This window comes from Cetorhinus maximus, chromosome 8, assembly GCF_964194155.1.
Source record: "Cetorhinus maximus chromosome 8, sCetMax3.hap1.1, whole genome shotgun sequence".
Taxonomy (NCBI): Eukaryota; Metazoa; Chordata; class Chondrichthyes; order Lamniformes; family Cetorhinidae; genus Cetorhinus; species Cetorhinus maximus.
This window is the reverse complement of record NC_135886.1, coordinates 120,356,420-120,373,433: the sequence shown is the minus strand read 5'-3', so window position 1 is coordinate 120,373,433 and position 17,014 is coordinate 120,356,420. Positions and strand designations below refer to the sequence as shown.

Below are 17,014 nucleotides of genomic sequence, written 5' to 3'. Positions count from 1 at the left end.
GGCACATCTGCCAAACAGCCAACAGAGTTCATGACCCAGGGCCTCCAATCAAGCCCTGAAGAAACCTGTGAAGAGGAATCTGAAGGCAGCCTCCCTGAAGTCCCGTCACAGCGCTCACCCTCACCCTCCACCACAGAATCATAAGATCACAGAATCACAGTGCAAAAGAGGCCCTTCGGCCCATCGAGTCTGCACCGACACGTGAGAAACACCTGACCTATCTACCTAATCCCATTTACCAGCACTTGGCTCATAGCCTTGAATGTTATGACGTGCCAAGTGCTCATCCAGGTACTTTTTAAAGTGTGTGAGGCAACCCGCCTCCACCACCCTCCCAGGCAGCGCATTCCAGACCGTCACCACCCTCTGGGTAAAAAGGTTTTTCCTCACATTCGCCCTAAACCTCCTGTCCCTCACCTTGAACTTATGTCCCCTTGTGACTGACCCTTCAACTAAGGGGAATAGCTGCTCCCTATCCACCCTATCCATGCCCCTCATAATCTTGTACACCTCTTTCACGTCGCCCCTCAGTCTTCTCTGCTCCAACGAAAACAACCCAAGTCTATCCAACCTCCCTTCGTAACTTAAATGCTTCATCCCAGGCAACATCCTGGTGAATCTCCTCTGCACCCCCTCCAGTGCAATCACATCCTTCCTATAATGTGGCGACCAGAACTGCACACAGTACTCCAGCTGTGGCCTCACCAAGGTTCTATACAACTCCAACATGACCTCCCTACTTTTGTAATCTATGCCTCGATTGATAAAGGCAAGTATTGCATATGCCTTTTTCACCGGCCCACTAACATGCCCCTCCACCTTCAGAGATCTATGGACACACGCCAAGGTCCCTTTGTTCCTCAGAACTTCCTAGTGTCATGCCGTTCATTGAATACTTCCTTGTCAAATTACTCCCTCCAAAGTGTATTACCTCACACTTTTCAGGGTTAAATTCCATCTGCCACTTATCTGCCCATTTGACCATCCTGTCTATATCTTCCTGTAGCCCAAGACATTCAACCTCACTGTTAACCACCCGGCCAATCTTTGTGGCATCACAAACTTACTAATCCTACCCTCCCACATAGTCATCTATGTCATTTATATAAATTATGAATAATAGGGGATCCAGTACAGATCCCTGTGGTACGCCAATGGACACTGACTTCCAGTCACCAAAGCCTCCTTCTGTCATCACCCTCTGTCTCCTACAACTAAGCCAATTTTGAATACACCTTATCAAATTACCCTGTATCCCATGTGCATTTGCCTTCTTTATAAGTCCCCCATGTGGGACCTTGTCAAAGGCTTTGCTGAAATCCATATAAACTACATCAACTACACTACCCTCATCTACACAACTGGTCACCTCCTCAAAAAATTCAATCAAATTCGTTAGGCATTACCTCCCTCTGACAAAGCCATGCTGACTATCTCTGATCAAGCTTTACCTCTCCAAGTGGAGATAGATTCTCTCCTTCAGAGTTTTCTCCAATAGTTTCCTTACAACTGACGTGAGACTCACTGGTCTGTATTTCCCTGGCTTCTCTCTACAACCCTTCTTAAATAGCGGAACCACATTAGCTGTTCTCCAGTCCTCTGGCACCTCACCTGCGGCCAGAGAGGAATTAAAAATTTGGGTCAGAGCCCTTGCGATCTCCTCCCTTGCCTCCCTCAGCAGTCTGGGACACAAATCATCCGGACCTGGAGATTTGTCCACTTTTAAACCTGTCAACACCTCCAATACCTTGTCACTCCCTATATCAATTTGCTTAAGAACCTTGCAGTCTCTCTCCCCAAGTTCGATACCTTCATCCTCATTCTCTTGGGTGAAGACGGATGTGAAGTATTTGTTCAACACTCTACCGATGTCCTCTGGCTCCACCCATAGATTGCTCCCTTGGTCCCTAATGGGCCCTACTCTTTCCCTGGTTATCCTCTTCCCATTGATATACTTATAGAATATCTTGGGATTTTCCATACTTTTACCAGCCAGAGCTTTCTCATATCCCCTCTTTGCTCTCCTAATTGCTTTCCTAAGCTCCACCCTGCACTTTCTCTACTCCACTAATGCCTCCGCTGATTTGCTCCCCTTGTACCTGCTAAAAGCCTCTCTTTTCCTTCTCATCGTAGCCTGAATATCTCTGGTCATTCATGATTCTCTGGGCTTGTTACTCCTTCCTATCACCCTAGAGGGAACATGTTGAGCCTGTACCCTCCCCATTTCCTTTTTAAATGCCCCCCACTGCTCCTCTGTAGATTTTCCCAGAAGTAGCTGTTCCCAGTCTACCTTGGCCAGATCCTGCCGTATTTAATTAAAATCCACTCTCCCCCAATCCAAAACATTTTTTGGCAACTTGTCTATTTCTTTGTCCATAACAAACTTAAACTGTACCATGTTGTGGTTGCTATCACTAAAATGCTCCCCCACCACCATCTCAGCCACCTGTCCGGCTTCATTCCCCAGAATTAGGTCCAGCACTGCGCCGTCCCTTGTTGGACCCTCTACATATTGGCCTAAAAAGTTCTCCTCTGCACATTTCAATAAATCCACTCCATCCAAGCCCTTAACACTATGTCTTTCCCAATTAATGCTGGGAAAGTTTAAATCACCTAATATAATTACCCTATTGGAATTGCTTTTACACATCTTCACAAATTGTGCACCTATTTGCTCCTCAATTTCCCGCTGGCTATCTGAGGGTCTATAATAAACACCTAACAATGTGGCTGCCCCTTTTTTATTCCTAAGCTCTACCCACAAAGATTTATTCGATACCCCCTCCAAGATACCATCTCTCCTTACTGCAGTAACTGACTCCTTAACTAATAATGCAATGCCTCCTCCTCTTTTACCCCCTCCCTTGTCTCACCTGAAGATTCTATATCCCGGAATGTTGAGCTGCCAATCCTGCCCCTCACTCAACCACGTCTCAGTGATGGCTACTATATCACAATTCCACATGTCAATCCTCACCCTTAACTCATTCGTTTTACCTGTAATACTCCTGGCATTAAAGTAGAGGCCATCCAGCCTTGCCTTACTCCCTTGAAACTTAATGCAGCTGTACTCCATATGACTTGATTGTTTTACTGTATTATGATGTGTCCCTATTCTGCTCACATTCCGTGTCCCCTCCCCCTGCCGAATTAGTTTAAACTCCTCCCAACAGCACTAGCAAACCCACCCGCAAGGATGTTAGTCCCACTCTGGTTCAGAAGTAGACCATCCCGCTTGTACAGGTCCCACCTTCCCCAGAAATGGTCCCAGTGATCCAGGAATCTAAAACCCTCCCTCCTGCACCAACTCTTAAGCCACGTATTCATCTGCGTTATTCTCCTATTTCTGAACTCGCTAGCACGTGGCACTGGGAGTAATCCAAAGATAACAACCTGAGGTCATGCTTTTTAGTCTACTGCCTAATTCTTGATGCAAGACCTCATCCCTCTTTCTACCTATGTCATTGGTACCAACATGTACCATGACCTCTGCCTTATCACCCTCCCTTCAGGATGCCCTGCAGCCATTCAGTGACATCCCGGACCCTGGCACCAGGGAGGCAACACACCATCCTGGAGTCACATTGACGGCCACAGTAGTGCCTATCTGTTCCCCTGACTATATAATCCCCTATTACTATTGCTCTTCCTCCCTTCCTCCCCTCCTGTACAGACAGGCTGCTTGTGGTGCCAGAATCTTGGCTCTGTCTGGAGGAACCAGTGCCCTCATCAGCCTCTAAAATGGAATACCGATTTGCGAGTGGGACCCCAGGGGACTCCTGAACTACCTGCCTGTTTCTCTTGGACTGCCTGATGGTCACCCATTCCATTCCTTCCTCAAGTCCCTTCATCTGCGGTGTGACCACCTCTCTAAACGTGCTATCCACGATGCTGTCAGACTCGCGGATGCTCCACAGTGTCCCCAGCCGCCATTCCAGCTCTGAAACCCGAGCTTCCAGGAGCTGCAGCTGGACACACTTCCTGCACACATGCTGGTCCTGGGCACTGGAAACATTCCCAGCTTCCCACATGGAGCACGAGGAGCACACCACAGGGCTTTGAGCTCTCCTGCCATGACTTATCCCTTTAAATTAAACCTTTTAAATCAATTACTCTAGGGCCCTTCTTTCCTGATCCTCGTTACTACAGAATATACAAACTATAAACCACAAAAAGACCTTAAACTATATGCGATGAAAGTAGTAAATACTTACCCGACCTTACCCACTACTTACCAGTCTTGTAGCCTCTACTGCTGCAGCAGGGCAAGACCACTCTCTGAAGATTTAAGAAGTTGGATAGCAAAGAAAAAGATACAAGGAGCACCTCATCTCCTCTGCACCAAATTCCCACTGTGCACCAAATTGCAATACCCATACTCACTCTGGCTATGTCTCACTCACGATGAACTCTCTCCCCTGTTCTTGGGCAAGCACACCGTAGTGTGCTTCTAAATAGACCCTTTCTTAAATAGAGCTGAGATGACTCACACTAGTTAAGCTTCAAATAGTAATCAACACCTATTCAGGCCCTAAACAGGCTTCAGGTGATTGACAGTTAACTGTCACCAGCGCAGAGACACACACCTCGGTGTGACCTAGCTTTAGAGTAGCCTTGGGATCACAATCTGGTGAGCACACCACACTTTCTGATCCACAGCAGGCAGAGGCAGGGACTTCCCAGGCCCCTGGCACTCAGAGGACTGCTGGAGGCCAGAACGTTGCTGAGTCCGAGTCAGATGATGAGCCTCTGGACTCGGTCATGTCACAGTTGCTGGAGCGGCAAAGGCAAGCTCGGGAACATCAGGAAAGGATGTCCGCTGCACTCCTCAGATTGCAAGGCACGATGGAGGAGTCCATCCGTCTTTAGGCTGAGGTGATAGCACCGGCATTGCAACGCACTGAGGTCAACACTGGCAGGATGGCGGCTGCTATGGAGGTCTTGGTCCAGGATGTCACTCCCGCACTGCTGCCTGGGTTTAACTCCATCACTGATGCCATAATTGGCCTCCAACAGTGTGTACACTAGAGGGATGCTGAGCAACTCGATTTCACTCCAGCTACCCCTTCCGCTCACGGAGGCAGCCAGGGGCCCTCGGGTACCCATAGGGAGGAGGATCAGTAGGTGCACACTCTGGGCCGTCCGGCCAGGTGACTCTGGGAGTGACCGGCCCATCTGACTCCCCTCTTCCTGTGACCTCCGCAGATCCAGCTTCACAGGTCAAGGAGGGTGTGACTGCCACACAGCAGGACCTCGAAAGCAGGCCAGGGCCCACCAATCTCGGCCCTCCAGAGGACACTTGCCAAAGTCATCACAGACAGGGTGTCACAGTCAGCAGGCTGCCTCCACCTCCGATGTGGCTGTCTGGGGAGCACCAAGACGTGGTGGCAGGGTTAGGAAAGTTAAGTAAAAATAGTTGCACAGCCTGGGCACGGGTGTTGATCACTTGTACATACTGTTCACTGTTGTCAATAAACTCCTAAGAATGTCTCCCTGCCTGTGGCTCCTTGTTCTGATGAGCAGTGTTCTTGTCACTCAGATGTGAAACCTTTCTGCACAAGATAAAAGGCAGATGTCTCAGTCCAGGGCTGCTTTCCTGTGCTCTCTGTGCGGCCTTCAAACCACAGTGATGGTCCAGCCTCACACTCCCTGGAAACATTACTGATGCCTGCACCTCGGTGGTGCTAGTCATTGCTGCCAGAATGTAGCATACTCTCTGTGTGCTCTCAGCAACTTTAGGTGGGGCAGGCCCCCAGCACACCAGCATCTGCGACCAGTGATGCTGTGCACCAACTCCTGAAGGGCTGAGGTGCTGAAGGTGGACACAGCATCAGATGCATCTAAAGTTTCATGGCAGCATCTTTGAGATGGCCCTGATCACAGAGCGCAAGCCAGCTGCCCTCGGCCAGACAGGAGTCAGCCATTCTCAGAGGTCATGTGAAGATCTATGGAGTGTCCTCACTGCATGTTGTCATCATTCTCCTGTAACTAAATGACTATTAGGGCCTCCACTGCATCTCCATGACATGAACATTCTCACAAAGGGTATTTGTGCTGCGATAAGCCAGACTGGAGTCAAATATTCGCAACTGCGATGTGAGGATCTACGAGGACACCTCACTGCATGTCATCATCATCCTCCACAAATCTGGCAGCTATGAGGACCATTGTGGTAATTTGTGTTTGGAGCCGGAAGACGTAGGTAAGGTTCTAAATTAATACTTTGTGTCGGTGTTCACAAGTGAGAGGGACGATGTGGGTATGGAAATCAAGCAGAAGGACTGTGATATAATTAAAGAAATTAGCATAGAAAGGGAGGAGGTTCTAAGTGGTCTGGCAGGCTTAAAAGTAGATAAATCTCCAGGCCCAGATGAAATGCATCCCAAGCTGTTGAGTGAGGCAAGGGGGGAGATAGCAGGGGCACTGGCAATAATTTTCAATACCTCTCTGGCCTCAGGAGAGGTGCCAGAGGACTGGAGGAAAGCCAATGTGGTACCGTTATTCAAGAAGGGAGGAAGGAATAAACCAGGGAACTACAGGCCAGTCACTCTAACCTCAGTGGTGGGGAAACTATTGGAAGCAGTTCTGAGGGACAGAATTAATCTACACTTGGAAAGGCAAGGATTAATCAAGGACAGTCAGCAAGGCTTTTGATAAGGTCCTGCATGGGAGACTGAAAATGAAGGTAAGAGCCCATGAGATCCAAGGCAATTTGGCAAATTGGATCCAGAATTGGCTGAGTGGCAGGAAGCAGAGAGTGATGGTCGAGGGGTGTTTTTGTGACTGGATGCCTGTGTCCAGTAGGGTGCCACAGGGATCGGTGTTGGGTCCCTTACTGTTTGTGGTATATATAAACGATGTAGACTTGAATGTAGGGGAGTTGGTCAGTAAGTTTGCGGGTGACACGAAAATTGGTGGGGTGGTAAATAGTGAGGAGGATAGCCTTAGATCACAGGAGGATTTTCATGCCCTAAAAGGCATTTTAGTTACCTTTTCTTAAGAAGCCCTTTCCCTTGACACCCCAGGTAAGTTACACACTAAAATACACCTGCAGAGTGCCCTACAAAGCCAGTCAGTTTGCCAATTATATCATGGCCCTTAACTTCTGATCTCTGGAGGGTCGTACCCAGGGGTGGGGGGGTGGTGGGGGTGGGGGGTGGGGGGGTGGGTACACGAGAACATGTGCTGGGAAGTCCCCAAGCAAGAATTGCAGGGGAATTGCCCAGGAAGTTCAAACTTCTGATGGGCAATCACCCTGCACTGGGAACCATCTGATACTCTGATTTAAGTCAGAGACTTCGGATGGTTCCGACTGTCTTAACAGAATAGTTACCCAGGAAAAGTTAAAAGGATTAAAACCACTTCCTGAGTAACTATAGCACTGACTGCACCCCCCAACCCCTTCATTGGACCCCCTGACCACCCCCTGATCCCCTGACTACCACCCCAACCCTGACTAACTCCCGACTACTCCCTCCATCCCTCATCCCCCAACAACTATCCCAACCCCTCCTGCTACCCTCCTGACCCCTCTACTAACACCCCCACCCCTCCAACTGCCCTCCTGACACTCTGACTACCTTTGCAAACCCCCAATTACCTCTCACCTGACTACCTGCCTGGCCTTACTCCCTCCCCACCAACCCCGACTACCCACCTGACCCACCGACTAGCCACCAGCCCCCGACTACCCTCCCAACTTCCCAACTCCCCCCCAACTTCCTGACTACCCTCCCGACCTGCCGATTATTTCCCATCCTCCGACTAACCCCCGACTACCCTCCTGACGGCCTGACTTACCACCCTCCCCCTCCCCCCCCAACCAATCCTATGCCTCCGGCTCACCCCTGCCGACCGACCACAAGACCCCACTCCCCCACTTCGCTCCCCCCCCCAACCCCATCACTTACCTTACTCACTTACCTTCTTCCTGGCTTCTGAAAGTGGTTGGACCTTTAAACTTGTCTGCTTTAGGGCAGCTAGTGAGGGAAAAAGGGGACATGGCTTCACTTCCCTCGACTCTGCCGCACTGCACTGAAGGCTTTAGGAACCTGCTGCACTGCACTTTTCTCACCCAGCCAGAGTTGGAAGGTTGAGCGAGGAAGGTGCAGCTCCCGACTAAGGTAGGGAAAAAGCAGCGGAGTGGCAATCCAACTGCGATTTCCGTTCCTCCCAAGTTCTGGCCCCATATGTCTGCATTCAGAAGATAAATGCATCAGAAATTACCTTGCCTTTGAAATGTTAAATGCAAGCACAATAGAAGTGGAAAATCATCTTTCTGAAAGAAGACCTGGTGAAGTACATTTAAGGAGGGCTTCCAAGAGAGGGACACCACCTGAGCTGCAGCGAAAGAGACAGCGATGGACCAGGGCCAGTGGCAGAGTTTTGCTGTCCACTGTCCTGCATGGGACCAGAGGCACCAAGTCTAAATAAGTAATCATAGATTTAGCCTGAATAATAAAGTCTGACAGTGTGTTACTTTCTCCCTTTGGAGTACAGGATTGCATGGCTTGTAAACCATGTAGAACACTGAAAATTAACATGTTGATAAAGAATAATTGTTCGCTCTGCATTCCCTATCCATTATATGGCATCAAAAAGGTTTCAGGTCTTAGAGGATGCTGTCCTACTTATGGAAACTGCCTATTGCTATAAACGTAAATAAAAAGTGTTGGGAGAAAGCCATATGAGACATAACAAGAAATACTGCAAACCCTTCAACTGTTGTGTATTTCTGATATTTTGGGGGAAGGTTTTCCACAGTGGTTCTTCCAATCTCCTGCAGCGCTTTCAGTGGAAGACCTGTTCATCTTGTATTTCTACAGGTTCGACCGAAATCACAACACCAAATTCTGACAACTCCCCATGGAAATATTACCAGACTACAAGTGTCCATAGTTTTTCTGTCTACTATTTGAATTCCTTCCACGTAGCTTCCTGCTATATCTGCACAGGTGACGTTCTATTTCTCTTTACATTATGATTTTCAATTCCATCTTCTGTTCTGATGAAGGGTTAAATTCTTCACCTTTCAGACACAAACACTTTGCCATATCTCAATATTTTGTTGTTTTTATAATGAACGTATAGTTTACAATAAATTTATAAACTGAGTGACTAATGTTTTCCTTTAATTGCTTTGGGGAATCATTATTCTTTACCTTCTCAATTGTCATTCATTTTATTTCTCTAATCCCAATTTTCACCCACTTTTCTGGACAGCCTCCCATACGATCATAAGAAATAGGAGGAGTGGGCCATTTGGCCCATCGAGCCAGCTCTACCATTCAATAGGATCATGGCTGATCAGATTGTGGCCTTAATTCCACTTTCCTGCCTGTCCCCCATAACCCTTGACTCCCTTGTCAATCAAAAATTTGTTTAACTCAGTCTTGAATAAATTCAATGCATTTCTCCTTCTCCTTTCTCCTGGGAAATCCTGGAAACTTTCCAGTATTTCAAGCAATAGGCACGGAGAGAATTCTAATTAAGTTGTGTTATCCTTATTTTATCTTCCATCTAAATGATAATCGTTCAACAGCATCTCAATCATCAATATGCCTAATGACAAAACTGTATTCAATTCTCAGTAGGATTGTTTATCCCTAACTTATAGTGTGTGTGTGTGCCAATCATATTTTGTTTCCTTCCCTTTTTGAGCATGATCTTCCGTACCTACTTTCTTTGGTAGTTCTACAGGTAAGAATCAAAACATGGGATGACAGGAAATTTGTCTCTTTTATGCTGGGCTATTCTTACACTTCTCAACTCATAGTTTATTGAGTTCACAAGACAGGCTCAATGAGAATAGCTATTTTCATCCTTCCAGAACACGAACCTTACAGAGTTACTTCTTAAATAAATTCAGTGTCCTGACATCTACAAACCTTCCTGACAGTCCAGTTGCTGATCACTGTCAGTATAAATAAATGCATCCTGATCTCTGCCCTAAATTTACCCACATGGGCTGAACCTAAATCTCCTTGTTCTGTGGTGCTATCTTATCAAATAATGATAAAGTTTTGGTACTTTCTCTTTTGTTAAGTATATTAAATATGGCTGTAACGTCTTTCCGAAGATATCCCTTTCTGAGGATGAAGAGATCTAGCTTAGAAAACTATTCCTTAAAATTCTTCTTTCCAATATTAGCGATCAGCCCCACAGTACACAGGTAACCTATCTCTGTGACCCAAGTGGCTCTTTATATTAGAGTGAGCAGAGCTGTATGCAGTACTCCAAGACTGGTCTGATAAGAATATTGTACAGTTTCAGCAAAGGCTCCTTACAGCTTGAACTGTATTGATTTAGCAATGTAAGACAGCAACCTTATTTATTGTCACCGCTTCACATTTAGACATGGTGAATGATGAGCCAACTCCACTACATATCATTTATATACCTCCTTGGTCAAGTTGTGGAATAGATGTGTCTCTTACATATTACTTCCAATACAAAATTTCAATTGTCCATATTGAATTTCATTTACCATTGATTTTTCCAAGTGCATACTTTGTTGAGCTCTTTCTACAAAATGTTACTTGCCTCTTTCTCCTTCCAAGCATTATGTTTATTGGTGAATTTAATTACCTAATGTCATTCCAGATCAGGACCCCTGGTGCATCCTGCATTGTATCTCTGCCATTGTGATCATGCGCCTCTTCTGATTTATTCTTAGGCCTAGAAGCTTCTTGTGTCTATTGGCACAGACAAAATGCATGTTTATGTCTGTTTCAGTAGCCAAATTTTCCTGGAACAGGTCACCAAGTAGGGTTGTCAACCCTCCAGGATTGGCCATGGCGTCTCCAGGAATTGAGGATCAATCTCTAGGACACTGCTGTCTGCAACCCTGGAGAAAAATCATTGGGACATTAAAAAAGGTTGGTTATGTTTGTAATTTTCTTTGAACACTTCTCTTCACCAGATATAAAAATATTGAAAATGGGGGCAGGGAGAGGACTGTTCGGCTGACAGGCAAGCATCATCCAATGGGCTAAGGACTATTGTGGCTTTCCAACTGGCCAGGAAAGCAGTGGGTCACAAGGATGGATGTGTTGGCTAAGCAATGTCTGGAGCGTGGGGCAAGTCATGTGATAAAACCTCCAGGAATACATTTAGTCACAGTTGGCAACCCTAGTCAGCAGCCTATGGTTTTGAGGGGTGCCGCTCCACATCAGGGTGTATGAGAAGGTTTTACAAGTTGACTTATTTGGCTACGTTGGAAAGTACCTCCCATGGCCATCTAGTTCTGGGGCGGGGTTCGAGGCCGGATCTTCTGGTTAGGAGGCAGGGGTACAGCTCACTGCGTCACAGGACACCCCCCCACCCCCACCCCCAAAATTTCTTCTGTATTCAATTATGAAACCCGCTGAACCTAGTTAATAAAGGAGTTTATTACATATCATATCATCAGTTAGTTTTTACAAGTCTAGGTGTACGGGGTGAATGTCTGTGCGAGTCCCCCCCGCTCGCCTGCCGACGTAAATTTGGCGGAAGCGCCGTGAAAACGTTTTATTCCGGGATTTCCGCGCCTTTTCCCGCTGAAATTGGCAGCCGCAACCTCCGTTACATTCCCCAATACGTTATACGGATTCCTCCCAATATCTTGGGGCAGCGGATTTGAGGTTGACCCGATAAGATCTCTTCTAAAAGTCTGTTATTTTACTGAGTTATCTCCATGCAGAGCATTTTCACTTTTGCTTATGATATGGTGAGGTTTTTTTTATTGAGGCTAACGTTGCAGGTGTGACTCCCTTCTGTATGGGAACCAGGTCTCAGAATGAACCTCATGCTCGTGGGGTTCGCTCAGTACAACAGAGCTTCACAAATCTCCTCCCCAGTCTTTTGACTATCTTGGGGTGTCTTTCATCCATCCTGGATTAATCATTTGTTTTCAGCCCCCCCTTCGGTCATGTATGGAAACTCTGCTCCACTGATATCAAATCCTCAGGATGATGTTTGCGAACATTGGTTAAATATTCAATATTTAACACCTGAACAAGTAATTCATAATTAAGTCTAGTGCAAAGCCCGCTCCCTAGCCTTCATGCTTCGTACCATTTATTGTAGCAACAGAGACCATAACATCATTTCAGAACCAGGGGCTCTGGCCACAATCACAGCTGTGCATGTTTACTCGTGTAATTGCCTGAGGGTAAATGGAAAATTTCAGGAATATAGTCACGATTGTGGGTTTGGTCAAAGGTAAATATTCAGGCTGTTTTCTTCCACAGCGTTTTAAAAATCAGCCCTCAGTAGTTTCCGCACTGCATGTGACATTCAGCAGTGAGGTTATACACTGAACCTTTTTAATTGGGAGAGGGGAGTATTCCACAGTCCCAGGAATGGCTTGAGTGAGTCTTCAATAAGGTGGACATCCGGGTATCCTGTCAGCCCCATTAAAAGTTCATAAATCTCTGGCATGTTGGGTGCTAACATGATCCCTTATTGTGGCAGGCAGTAACATTACATTTTATATACCACGAAAAACAATACCACAAGGACGAACATCCTAAAACAATCAACAATTTTACAAGAGCTTAAACTGAGAGGCTTACATTTTCTTTCTGTGAAATTATGGGAAGGTGTGTCCCACCCCCAAAATAAACAAGCTAAAATCAGTGGGACTTTTACACGCCTGGGTTCCATAAATGAATTCAGATTCGGCCACCAAAGGCGAGATCTGTCCACAGTCAGCAGATTTTTCTAAAGTGCAATTTTCCAGACGGGTTTAATGAAAGCTTACTGAGCTGATTCTTCTCCCTCTGACTCAGTAGACTTGTAAAAAGAAGCTGTGATTGTTAAAGAGTTCTTCGGAAATTGCAAATGAAATAAGATTGCCTACGGTTTCTCACTCCAACCTCTGCACGCAGGTCCATCAGACCAGACCCAACATCTCCTCAATCCAAGGCTGCCAGCAAGGGCTGCTATTGGATGGACCGGTTCCGATTCCGTGCCTTCTGGGTCCATTTCGGTGTTTTTAATAAAAAAAAATGGCATTTTTCAATTCCATCCAATTCTTATGTGTTTCAAACAAGAACGTTGAAAAATAACCTCTCACCGCAATGGCATCTTTCCAAACCCTAAATACTGTCAATTTGTAATATATATATATATATATTGTTTTAAAGATAAACAACCAAACCTGTTGGAATAGTTTAAAACACATATTTACCTGTACGCTAGGTTCCCCGTGGTTTACCCCTTATATATCGGTGTAGTTATCTGGTCATTCAAAACGCAGCAATTGTACTAACGTTGTTATTCTGGAAGGCAATAAAATGTAAAACGCTGATGATCGTAGGATCCCAAATCGTTTAAAATTCACATCTTCACACGATTGTCAAAATGAACTTTTCCAGCCTTGCGATCCTTCCTAAGACACTGTTTATTTTAACGTGTCGAAAGCGTTATTATATCCTACAGGTCCGGTTCCCTTGTAAAAGTGCAGGATCGAGGCTTGTTGCTCTCAGTCCCCTCTCCCTTTCTCAGATCCTCCTTAGGAACCTGGTCGCGTTGTTCTCCATCGAGATAGCGAAGCCAGAAGCTGGCTTTTCAATCCGAGCCTTCGGATTGCACCCTGCGCCTAAGCGAGAAACCCGGCAGAAATCTTTGGCTGAGCAGGATTTTCGATTGATCAGTAATATAGGTCCGGTTCTGCATTGGCGTGACAGAGCCGTCAGTCAATCACTCTTCGATAAGAAGCAGTACCCGAGTCCGTCTGTGTCACAGTGCATGCAACAGAAGCGGGGGCTGCCTGTTTATCACACAGGAACGGTGACAGGTAAATTACGAGGTTCTTTCATTCAAATCACCTTTTGCCTTTGCTTCTTTCTGTCACTTTCATTCAATCTCTTTCTTTCTCCCTTTTGTCCGTCCTTGTCCTTTGAAAAATAATTGTATCCGGTGTTTGGGCAGTGGGAGACAACACTGCAGACTCCAGTGTCCATGTGGTGCTATGATATAGCTTGCACCGCGCAGCTCAGGAGGAGAGAATCTGTTAGATATTCCCCCGTCCTTTTACAGCTCAGAATAGACAAAATTCAGGACATGTTCTGGACCAATCCTTAACCAACATGGTACTGGCCACTGGCAGAAATTGGATTGACCCTCACAATCTCCAAAAGAAGAATCGAACTTGGATTCACACCGTATCTTTCTCCACCTTAGGACACTCAAACGCACCTTATAGCCAATGACTTTCTTTTGAAGTCCAGTCACTGCTATGATGTAGGAAATGGAGCAGCCAATTTGTGCACAAGGTTCCACATACAACACTGGAATAAATAGCCAGATCACCTGTTCCTAGGTGTTTGATAATTGCTGGTAGGACTCCTCTCCTGCTCCTCTTTGAATAGTGCCATGGGATATTTTACATCCACGGGGCCTCGTTTTAACACTTCATCGTAAAGATGGCACCTCCTGCAGTACTGCATTGAAGTGCCAGCCTTGATTCTGTGCTCAGGTCTCATGGGTGGGACTTGAACTCATGATTCCTGATTCAGAGGCTGATTCCTGATTCAGAGGCAAGCCTGATACACTGAACCAAGGGTGGCACTGACAAAGAGCAGAGTATACAGTCTTTTATTTAGAATTACAACTGCTAATCTACCAATCTCCACAAAATTATTGTCTTAACATCATTATATGCAAGTGCTGGCAAGGAGGGCAAAATAATGTGGACCTGGGTTAAAAGTGGAATTAAAAGTGAATAAATGATTATTGATTTGTAAAGAGATTAGGCATTTGTTATAACTGGATTATTTTCAATTTCAGAATACAGTCATTTAACTTCTCTACATACAAGCTATACTGACTGAACTGACATAGGTTGATGGGGCGGGGGGAGGGGGTGGTGGGGATGGGGACTGGGAGAAATTGCTGCCCAATCAGGATAGCAAAAAGAGTTGAACAGTGGAGATGCATGAGCATTCTGGAGTTCTTTTTCATGATAACCATTGGGAATCAGAGGCCTTTAAGCAAAACTTTCCTTTAACAAATTAAGTAAATTGGAGAGAGTGTACAATAGGGTAGATTGGCCCCAGGTAAATCAAGAAAGCAGTTGTTTTGTCCACATTTAGGACAAACGCAGAGATTTTGGTGCCAGGTTTGGGGTCTCCTGCTCATTACTGAATCAAAATCCAATTTCAATGTTGAATGCTTCAGCTAACTCAGCAATCCTTGTTAGTGCGTCGCATATTTCATCAGTTCTTGAGTGTAAAATAATTATGTGTTAAAAGCAGACAGCAAAGATTAAGAGGATAATTTTCATTTAAGTACCCCTCAACCATCAATCAAAATTATTTTTTTTAAAAATTCAATATTTAAAATTAAATTTGTTTTTCCAAACCATACCTAGAGTATTATGTGCAGTTTTGCTCTCCTGACCTAAGGAAGAATAGATTTGCCTTTGGCAGGGCATGACAAAAGATGAGAGGGCTGTCCTTCAAGTTGGGATTGAGTAGAACTTGCCTATATTCTTTGGTGTTTAGAAGAATGAAAGGTGATCTCGTAGAAATGTATAAAATTCTTAGATGACTCGGAAGATAGATGTTCAGAGGTTAGTTCCCCTGGCTAGAGAGTTTGGACTTAGAAGTCACAGTCTCAAATAAAGGGGTTGGCCATTTGAGACTGAGATGAGGAGAAATTTCTTCATTAAGAGAGTTATGAATCTTTGAATCTTTGGGATTGTCTACCCCAGAGGGCTGTGAATCTTCTGTCGTTGAGTGTATTCAAGACAGAGATCAATAGATTCTTGGGCACTAAGAGAATCAAGAAGTATGAGATTGAGCGGGAAAATTGAGTTGAGATAGAGGTTCAGACCCAAGGGACCATATGGCTTACTCCTACCCCTATTCATCATGTTCTTATGTCTCTGTGGGAAAAAGAGAAAATCAATTTAATACCTTTAATTCCTTTTTGTAATTACTTTACTTTACCAAATGGAAAGAAAAGTACACTTGTGCTCTCTTTTAGGTTTCACTTGTGTTTTATTATGTTTATAATCATGTTACCAGTCCTATTTCTAGAAACCTCACACAGTGCCTCCATCCTCTTGAATATTGTTTGCCAAGTGGTGGCGATTTCCTTTATGCATTTTCCCTGTAGCAAAATTGCAAAGAATCAGTTTAAGGTTTCCATCTGTTAGATTTAAGTGCACTGACCGATGCAATACTGAGGTACACACAATTGGGTGGATCCCAGGTTTGAACCCCAATCTGTGTTCAGTTAGCAGATTTTCACCAGCATGGCACTTGGGAGTGTTACAATTGGCCTCACCAGCCCGGCTAGGGAGGGGGATAATCAACCAAGTGTCCCAAGCCTGATACTTATTCAGTGCCTCCTTCAGGAAAGTGTACTTGTATAAATACCAGCACTGATTTCTCCCCCAAACCCCAGCCACCCATTGGAATAGAATACCCAAACTCACTGTCAAGGCTAATGGGTGAAGAACGCCCACTTAGTCAAGGGGTGAGCAGGCTCCTTTGAAACTGTACCTTGATACGGTGTTTGCATTTTCAGGCGAGATTGAGATAAAATTGAGAGAAAACATAGGAAAAAATATTCTGTTTATCTTAATCCTATTAGTACTGACACGTCAATTATAGTAGAACTCAAGCGTCATTTGTAAACCTTGGTAAATCCAACTTTAATGTTACTGAAGGATGGATATGATCTCTCCTTCTGACAACTGTTATCAAGCATTTTTTTAACAATCTAGACTTCATTGATAGTGTGCAGACAAAAGATTAAACACATTATCACAATTAGAAGAGTACTCAGGGGCATCTAAGCATCTTCATAGGCAATCTAAACTCAGTCACATTTTCTCAAATGTCTCTCTTATGTCCTCTAGCATTGCATGATTCTAGAGGCAATTTGAAAATTAAATGAACCTGAATGAAATGTAAGAAATTTTTCCTAATATTATTATTCATACATGAACATGCACAGAGCATAGGCACAATATTTAATGCTGAATATGTTACGGCAACAAATCTTCAGTCTCAGAACAGGA

The 17,014-nt window shown here is 45.1% G+C and overlaps 1 protein-coding gene across 1 annotated transcript in view; it reads right to left on the bottom strand.

Annotated features, from left to right (window-relative positions):
- Positions 1-13,968, bottom strand: part of LOC144683333 (short transient receptor potential channel 5-like) — a 98,130-nt gene extending 84,162 nt beyond the window's left edge. Inside the window, exon 1 of the mRNA XM_078546267.1 lies at positions 13,172-13,968. The gene's annotated coding sequence lies outside the window, so the exon portion shown is untranslated. The remainder of the gene's footprint in view (positions 1-13,171) is intronic.
- Positions 13,969-17,014: the final 3,046 nt, after the last annotated feature.